This window comes from Vombatus ursinus, unplaced genomic scaffold (genome assembly GCF_900497805.2).
Source record: "Vombatus ursinus unplaced genomic scaffold, bare-nosed wombat genome assembly UNPS02014797.1, whole genome shotgun sequence".
NCBI lineage: Eukaryota > Metazoa > Chordata > Mammalia > Diprotodontia > Vombatidae > Vombatus > Vombatus ursinus.
The window spans coordinates 16953645-16963094 of NW_020954575.1; positions in this window are offsets into that span (position 1 = coordinate 16953645).

The following is a 9450-nucleotide window of genomic DNA, read 5'->3' on the forward strand; positions in this document are numbered from 1 at the left end:
CACACACACACACACACACACACACACACACACACACACACACACACACACACACTGACATACCCTCTTTCTTACACTCGATCCTCCCTGAGAAGCCTCATCTCATTCTCTCCCAAGTTTCTGTTCTCCTCTGATCTCTGACTTTCCTCCTTACGGATAATCCAGCAGCTCCAATGTTGGCCTAAAGCAGGGGTGAGAAACCTTTGACCTTGAGACCACATGTGGCCCTCTAGGTCCTCAAGTATAGCCCTTTGCTGAATCCAATGATTTGTTCTGTGAAGTTTGGATTCAGTCAAAGGGTCATACTTGAGGACCTAGAGCAGGGATGGGGAACCTGTGGCCTTCTAGGTCCTTGGGTACGGCCTTTTGACTGAGTCCAAGTTTTACAGAACAAATCCTTTTATTAAGGGGATTTGTTCTGTGAAGTTTGGATTCAGTCAAAGGGCCACACTTGAGGACCTAGAGGGCCACATGGGCCTTGAGGCCAAAGGTTCCTCACTCCTGGCCTAGAGCTTAGATTGGCCTGCTCAGATATGGCAAGAGACCAAGCTCTGGGGAAATCTGTCTGTGAAGAAGGAAGATTTGAGCTAGGTGGCGCAATGGATAGAGCTCCAACCTTGGAGTCAGGAGTACCTGAGTTCAAATCCAGCCTCAGACACTTGACCCTTACTAGCTGTGTGACCCAGGGCAAGTCACTTAACTGATTACCTCACAAAAAAAAAAAAAAAGGAGGATTTGAGGAGAGGGGAGATATCACTGCCTTCCTGGGTTGTCCCTATAATTGCTGTAGGGTCCAATTTCCCTGATCCCTTTGTCCCCCAGCCCTTAATTGCCCAAGTATCTGTCCCTCACTATCTCCTGCTTACTCCTGAAGTCTCTCTTCAGAGATCTCTTTGCATATCTGGCTACATCTCCATCTGTGTCTGTCTCTTTTCTTTCTAAATAACAATGGGATGTAGTGAAGAGAATGGTGACTTGGAGTCAGGAAGGCCTGGGTTCAAATCCTGCCTCTTTTACTTACTAGCTAGTGTGATCTTGGGCAAGTCACTTAATTTTTCTATGTCTCAAGCAACTCCTTAGGGTTTATTAACTAAATCTTATACTAGGGTTTGATCAGAGTTTGTGGAAAGAAGAGCTATCCATGTTGAGGAAATCACAGATTCCTTGTGTATGTACATATCTCTGTCTTTACCTTTGGGAGTCTTGGAAAGGAAAGAGAATAAACATTTATATTGTGCGCACTATGTGCCAGGCACTGTTCTAAATACTTTTACAAATAGTATCTCATTTGATCTCTTAGAAGACCAGACAGTAGCTTATCTGAACTGGGTGTCACAGACTTTGTCCAGGAAGATGGCAGCAGGGCTGGGGGCCCTCTCCATTCCTGTTCCTTTTCCCCAGGTGATGTCTTAGAAAGAAGCATGGGGGCAGCTAGGTGTGGCAGGGGATAGAGCTCTGACCTTGGAGTCAGGTGGACCTGAGTTCAAATCCGGCCTCAGACACTTGACACAGACACTAGCTGTGTGACCCTGGGCAAGTCACTTAACTCTGATTGCCTCACCAACAAAAAAAAAAAAAAAAAGAAAAGAAAGGAGTGTGGACTTATCAAATTCTTGATAGGAGCATTGATTTACACCTTTCCCTGAATTCTCTTCCATTGGGGATTTGAAATTAGGACTTTGTTGTCCCCCTGACCCTAATTCTGAGTCCTCCAGGCTTCATCATCTGGGAATGGATCTTGGCTTTTTGGTGGGTAAGAGTTAGAGTTCAGGAAAATATTGGAATGGCATCGTTTCATGTACGATCCTCTCCTGTTCCACATTATATATGGAAATGTTCGTTTAATTGGGTTCAGAATAAAAAGAAAATAACAAAAAATTTTAAGAAAAATATTGGAATGGAGTTGAGGTTGGGGTACGAGGGAGGGGAAGGATAAGGGTTAGAGAGGGAGAGGTATTTCTTATCTGTTAGTTCAGGAAAGAGACCCCATGTGTCCTACCTAGGGGTGGGGGACGATAACCTGGGTGACCTTTGGAGGTGCCAGCTAAGCCAGAGGGAGCCAGGGACTTGGCATTAATCCCCTCTGAAGAGGTGCTGACCAGTATGAATCTGAATTAAGACTTTTCTTTTTCCTAGAAGCAGCAAAACTCACCCTCTGGCTTCCCCCTCAAAAACCACCACTCCACCCTGTTCCAAACATTTCCGTCAGTCCTGTGCCCAAGGTCCTCCGGGCCTGTTTGAACAGCCTCCCCCTACCTCTGCTGGCCTCACTCTCACCGCCTTCTCAAACAGGAGCTTCAGTGTCGGCTGTTTGTTTTTTCTACTGGAGTTTTCTTGGGTGGGGTGGCCGACTTCACACAAAGTTATCCCACTTTAGTTCCTCTGCCTGGAGGCTGGCCCTGCAGTCCCCCACCCTCCCTCCCCACCCCAGTCCTCTGTTCCAGCTGCATGGCCCTTGTTTTTTTAGATCCCCTGGTCGCCCGTCCCCCTGCCTTTAGCCCTGAAGGTCCCACCATCTTCCTCTCTAGCCTTTGACTCCCAAGGATTGGCAGTTGGTGTTGGCTGGGGAATCCCTGGGTCGGTCTTTGGCTTGAGACAGTCTAGGGAGAGTGGCCACATTAAGGGCTTCAGTGGTCAACAGACCTGTGGAATGACCTTCAGCTGTGGCCCAAGAGGAGCAGGAGGGAAAGGATCAGAGGTTTTAAGAGGAGAGGAGGAAGAGTTAAGAAAGCGGGGAATTGGGAACCTTGGGCTCTCTGAAGAGGAGACTGGAGGCAGCAAGTCCCAGGTTTGGGTCAACATCTTTATTCGAGGCTAGTGCTGCCCAGGCCTGGTGCCCAGTGTCAGCTCACTGCCTGTCTGCTTAGATAGGCTCCCTGGGGTCCCATTAAGTATATGATGGTTCTGTGGGATCCTGCCACAAGCAAGAGCCTGGAAAATAAATCTATTTCCTGCCTTTCCCCCTACTACCTACTTGCTTTTCCATCCCTGTCCTCCAAGAGACCCCTTGAGTGAATAGTTATAACTTTTAGGAATACCCCACAGCTGTTGGATCAGATCACTCCATGCATGCCTCCGTCTTCAGCTCAACCCCGTGTCTCTTCCACTATCAAAGATCCAAGTGCCAGGGACCTCAGTCTCTGACTCCAGAAGGGAATGGGCACTGCTGGCCTCATTCTGAGCACAACTGTTCTACTTAGCAGCTCCTTGGGTTGGGGGGTGGGGGTGGAGGGGGATGGATTTTTTTAATCATTCGAATGCTAATTAGGAAAGGAAGCCAGGCTGGTTGGGAGCCCTGGGATGGGCTATTTAGGGTCTACAGGATAAAGTGTGGAGATGGTGGGAGGGAGGGGGAGGAATGTCCCTAAATAGAATCCCCACCAGTCAGACGAGTAAGCTAGGCCACAGGGGGATGACCTTGCTCCAGGCAGCATATGCCTTGACTCAAGGAAACCAGGCAATGGGACTAAATGAAATCCTATAAACTTTGTCTCCTCTTTTTGTTCTGTCTGAGCTGACTTCCACTGAACCTTGTGTCTATAGGGGCTGGGAGGGGGGGTGGCAAAATCCTGATGGATGTGTGCCCCCAACCTGCCTAGGCCCCTCTCTTCTTCTCCTCATTATCCCCCCACAAGCTCTTCCCAAGGTATCCCTCTCTTAGCATCCCCTAAAGTGAAGATGAATTTCCCCTCATTGTTTTCCTCCACAGCCCCCCTCTCTCTCCTTAGCATCTATACCACTGCGTGCCTTTCTCCCTCAGGATCTCCCTATTCCAGCCCTTCTCTTCTACGTCTCCCACCCTGCAGGATGCACCCCTCTCCCCTTGTTTCTCCCAACTCCTGTCCCTCTCCCTTAATGTTTCCCAGCTCCATCCTTCTCTAAGAGTCTCCCAGATCCTGCTCCATTCCCCTCATGCCTCCCAGTTCTTACCCCCTCTCCCAAATCTTCACCGTTCCCCTGCTCCTACTGTGCTAGATTAAGTTTGCCAAGCCTGAAAAAGAGCTGGCTCTCCCTGGATATACCCCATATACATGAACTGCCTACTTATGCTATAGATGGGTGGGGTGTTTTTGGAAGTGTATGGGAGGAGAGAAAATGTAGGTGTTTTTCTTTGGATTCAGGTACATAAGAGAAAATAAACAACCATCCCCTCTGCATCTCCAGGGCCAGGACCCCCTCCCCAAACCTGGAGAAGGAAAACAGCTGCAATGAATCCTTGGCTGTGCTCTCAGAGCCCCCGTCATGTAGGGAGAAGCAAGAGCAGTGTGGCTGCCGAGACCTGGCTCAAGAACAGTCAGGATGAAGACACAGAGCATTTGTCAGGGGCATCAGAGACCTGCTTAAATGCACAGGGTGTGACCTGGGGGGGACAAAGGGGCCTCTGTCCACATCTTGGACTCCACTCACATCACTCGATAGCCTGCCCAGCATGATCGCCTTAGCAGGGAGGGCCATGGAGTGGGGAATGTTGAAGCACCCTGAAGGGAAGAGAGACAGAAACTGGGATAGAGGGAAGAACACTGAGGGGGAAGAGAGAAGGGGGCTGAAGGAGAGTCACTATCATCATCATACTAATAATTAGTATTTTTGAAGTGCTTTACAAATATTCCCTCACTTAATCCTCCCAACAACTCTAGGAGGTAAGTGCTATTATTTTTTATCCCTATTTTACAGATAAGGAAACTGAGGCAGGCAGGTTAAGTGACTTGACCAGGGTCACACACACTAGTAAGTGTCCTAGGCTGAATTTGAACTCAGTTCTTCCTGGCTCTAGGTTCAGTGTGCTATTCACTGAGACACTTAGTTGCCTGGAAAGGATGAGTAAAAGGATCAGGGGATGGATGGGCACAGGAAGAAGTAGGATGGAAACACACCAAGAAAGTGCATTATACTAAGATCTTAGAAAAAAAGAGTCACTCTATAGTTTCTTCCCATCCCCCTCCTCTTTTTCTTCCATTCTCACCCTCAGCCTTCACTGTTGTTGTTCAGTCATTTCAGTCATGTCCATCTCTTCAAAACCCCGTTTGGTGTTTTCTTGGCAAAGATACCGGAGCAATTTGCCATTTCCTTCTCCAGCTCATTTTGCAGATGAGGAAACTGAGGCAAACAGGATTAAGTAACTTGCCCAGGGTCACACAGCTGGTAAGTGTCTGAGGCTGGATTTGAACTCTGGTCTTCCTGACTCCAGGTCTGGTGTTCTATTTACTGTCCCACCTAGCTGCCTCTCCCCCCAAATATATATATAGTATAACTATAAAGAGAATAACTCTGAATATATGCAAAGTTGTTAAAATAACCATGAGAGGATTCCTAAGCACTGGGAGCTACTCACATCAGACACCAAATGGGTAGATGAGGGATGTGTTAGAGATCATGGTGTTTAACCCCCTCATAATAATGATGAAGAAACTGAGGTCAAAACAGAAGTGATCTGCTCAAGGTCACCCAGGGAGCTGACAGTAGAGACCTGAGGCTCTGTACCACACTGTGATGCCATTTTACATGCTCTTAAAGAACAGGAAAAGAACTTCACCTCTACTTCTGGCTGGGTTGGGGAAGGAGCTGTCCATCCAAAATAAAGCCCTGGGGCCCGATGACCATTGGTTACATGAAATTTTGCATTAGGGGCAGTGCAGAGGAGGGCGTTCACCTAGTTGTTGTCTGTGACCCAAACAAGACCTGGTCCTGATGCTCCCCTCCCCCAACCAGCCCTAGCCCCTAAAACTCCAAGGACACATATCAAGAAACTTTGAAAAGAAGACTTTTTATAACCCCAGCAAGTGCTCCACTGAACCTCCCATTTCCCTTGGAAAGGAGGGCTCTGGAGGTGGCCAACGGCAGCTCTGGAACTGGGGGGAGAAGGTAAGAAGGTGAGGAAGGGGCAAGGCAGCCCTCTACTCCCTCCCCAATCTTATTCATTCAATGAATAATAATAATAAATACTCACATTTAAACGGCACTTGAAGATTTGCAAAGTGTTCCACATGCTTACATGTTTTATTTCATTCGATCCTCACAACAACCCTGTAAGATAAGTGCTGTGGGTATGGACTTTCATTTTACAGATGGGGAAATAGACTCAGAGATGGTAAGGAATTGGCTTATAGTCACACAGGACCTGGGGCAGGGTTTGAATTCAGGCTTGTCTGTTGCCCTATAGACTACTAGGCCATGCTTAGTCTCTTACTCCTATTTTAAATTTAATTCAACAAGCATCAGAGCTGAAAGAGACCTTAGATTTCACCTAGTTCAGTTTCTGGTGGTGCATTGGATAGAGCTCAGGGCCTAGAATCAGGAAGACTTATTTTCCCCAAGTTCAAATATGGCCTCAGACACTTACTAGCTGTGTGGCACTGGGAAAGTCACTTAACCCTGTTTGCCTCAGTTTCCTCATCTGTAAAATGAGCTGGAGAAGGAAATGACAAACCACTCTAGGATCTTTGTCAAGAAAATCCCAAATGGGGTCATGAAAAGTTGGACGTGACTGAAACAAGTCAACAACAATTCAGTTTCTAAATAGAAGTCACCTATTCTCATGCCTCCTTTCCCTCCTCTTCCTCCTCCTCCTTCTCCTCTTCGTCCTCCTCCTCTACCAGCCTTCCAACCTTTGGTGGAGTGTAGGGAGGTCCCTAGGTCTAGAGTTAGAGGACTGGGCTTGAATATTCCCTATGTGACCTTTGGTAACTCACTTTGATTAAAAAATAAATAAATAAAAGCTTCAGGAAATAAGAGCTACTGGGAGGTGGGTCAGTGTGACTTTAAGAGCTTAATTTTCTCAGTTTATTCTGGCTGGGAGTCAGGGCCTCTCCCATCTCCTCCTGAATGTGGTTCTTTAAGTAAGAAAAGAGGGCTAGAGAGAGGGAGCTGGAATCCTGAATCCTCTGGTTCCATTCCCTGGGGCAGTGTGGAGAAGCCCCTCCCTGAAAGCTGACTGCCATCCCTTTTGTTACCCTAGCTCATCTTCCTGGGGAGGTGAGTTGCACCTTCTATAGAACCTCTGTAGCATGTTCTCCTCCCTCTGCAGTCCCTTCTCCAGATTTGACTCCTCCTCTGCCCACAGGCATCTCTGCCAACCTGGAGGACAATAATTTCCAATAGGATGTCCCAAATGCAAGATGAAATCCATCCTGGTGGACGGCAGGGCTTTGATGGTAGGCTGCCTATACTCCTTCAATGCTAGCAAGTCCTCAGGGAAAGGAGGTGCCTCCTGGGTGTGGGGAACCCCTGTATCCCCATCTACCCTTGTTCCTCATCCCTAACACCAGGGTCCAGGATTCTTGATGCAGCACTGGGGGTGCCATGACAGGCATGGGCACATTGCAGCTACTCCGTCCTAAGAGTTCCCACTCCTGTCCCTATTAGGAAGTTCTTTCAGTTAGTTCCCTCCTATACCTAAAACTATGCCAGTTCCCCTAGTGCCACTCCACTGGGGACCGTGACAAGAAACTGTCCCCCTAAGCCCCTCCCCCACTTTCTTCTCCTCTTCTTTCCTTTTGCCCTTCATTCAATGTCAGCCCTTCCTCACTTAAATCCAATTCACTTGAATGTCGTGGCATCACCTCCCTGATCATGATCCTCTTTGAGAACAAAGGACAATCTGTAGCAACATTCAGCATATTTATTAAAAACTGGGCTAAGAAGGACAGTTTTTGAGGTGGAGAGAGGAAGGACACAAAGGGTTGATGGGATGGTTCCTACTTACTTGGAACTTAAAATCTAGGAGGGGAATAGAACACAGACAATAATAATGTTGTTATTGAGTATTTTCTTGGCAAAGACACTGGAGTGGTTTGCATTTCCTTCTCCAGCCCATTTTACAGATGAAGAAACTGAGGCATACAGGGTTAAGTGACTTGCCCAGGGTCACACAGCTAGTAAATCAGAGGCTGGAATTGAACTCAGCACTTCAGACTCAGTGCTCAAACCATTGCACCACCTAGGTTCCAATAATAATAATAATAATAATAATAATAATAATAGCTAGCATTTATATAGCACTTCAAGGTTTGCAAAGTGCTCTACCTGTTTTATTTCATTGTTTCTTCACAAAAATTCTGGGGTTTGGATGCTATTATTATCCCCATTTTACAGATGAGGAACCTAAAGCAGACTGGTTCAGTGACTTGCCCAGGTCACACAGCTAGTTAAGTTTCAGAGGTAGGATTCAAACTTGGGTCTTCTTGACTCTAAATCTAGCACTCTCTCCATGGTGCTACCTAGCAACCAGAAAATAGATCATTATGCCCAGATAGGCAAACACTCGAATGAATCTGTGGTCTCAGTGATTTGAATGTCTCTTCTACACGTGCAGATTGTAGCCAATCCCTCCTGCCCATTCTGTCTCACTTGAGTCCATTTCCTCCCCTAAATAGATAGATGGATAGATGGATGAATATATAGATAGATATATAGGTAGATGGATGGATAGATAGATAGATGAATGGATGGATAGATGGATAGATGGATAGATAGATGGATGGATACATAGATAGACAGATGGATAGATAAATGGATAGATAGATGGATAAATAGATAGATGGATAGATAGATGGATAGATAGACAGATGGATAGATAGATGGATAGATGGATAGATAGATTGTTGTTGTTCAGTTTCATCTGACTCTTTGTGACCCCATCTGGGATTTTCTTGGCAAAGATACTGGAGTGGTTTTGCCATTTCTTTCTCTAGCTCATTTTACAGATGAGGAAACTGAGGCAAACAGGGTTAAGAGACTTGCCCAGGGTCATACAGCTATTAAGTGTCACACATGTGATCTCTCTATCTATCTATCTTTCCCTATTTTACCCTGATTTGGAAGGATACCAATAAGCCTTGTCCTCACTACCTGACTGACCCTCCTTTTTTTTTTTCTTTTTCTTTTTTTTGGTGAGGCAATTGGAGTTAAGTGACTTGCCCAAGGTCACACGGCTAGTAAGTGTCAAGTGTCTGAGGCTGGATTTGAACTCAGATCCTCCTGACTCCAAGGCCGGTGCTCTATCCATTGTACCACCTAGCTGCCCCTGTATATTTATCCCATCAATGCCTTGAACTGCATATATGCAATTTGGTGAGATTAGGGGAACTAACCATTGGGTAAATCAGCAAAGGTCTCTATTTCTTTTTTTTTTTTTTGGTGAGGCAGTTAGGGTTAGGTGACTTGCCCAGAGTCACACAGCTAGTAAGTGTTATGTGTCTGGGGCCAGATTTGAACTCAGGTCCTTCTGACTTCAGGGCTAGTGCTCTATTCGGCATCACCTAGCTGCCCTCCTCCTTCTTTTTTGATCATTCATTTCTTTTTCTGAGGACATTCTTTACTCTGGTTCTTCTTCAAAGGTCATTTCTGTCGTTTCTCTGCAACCTGCTCATCCCTACCCCAAGAACCTCCATGTCCTTCTGTGTGATACTGATTTATCAATTCTTCATAGACTGTAGCATTCCATTGGCACCC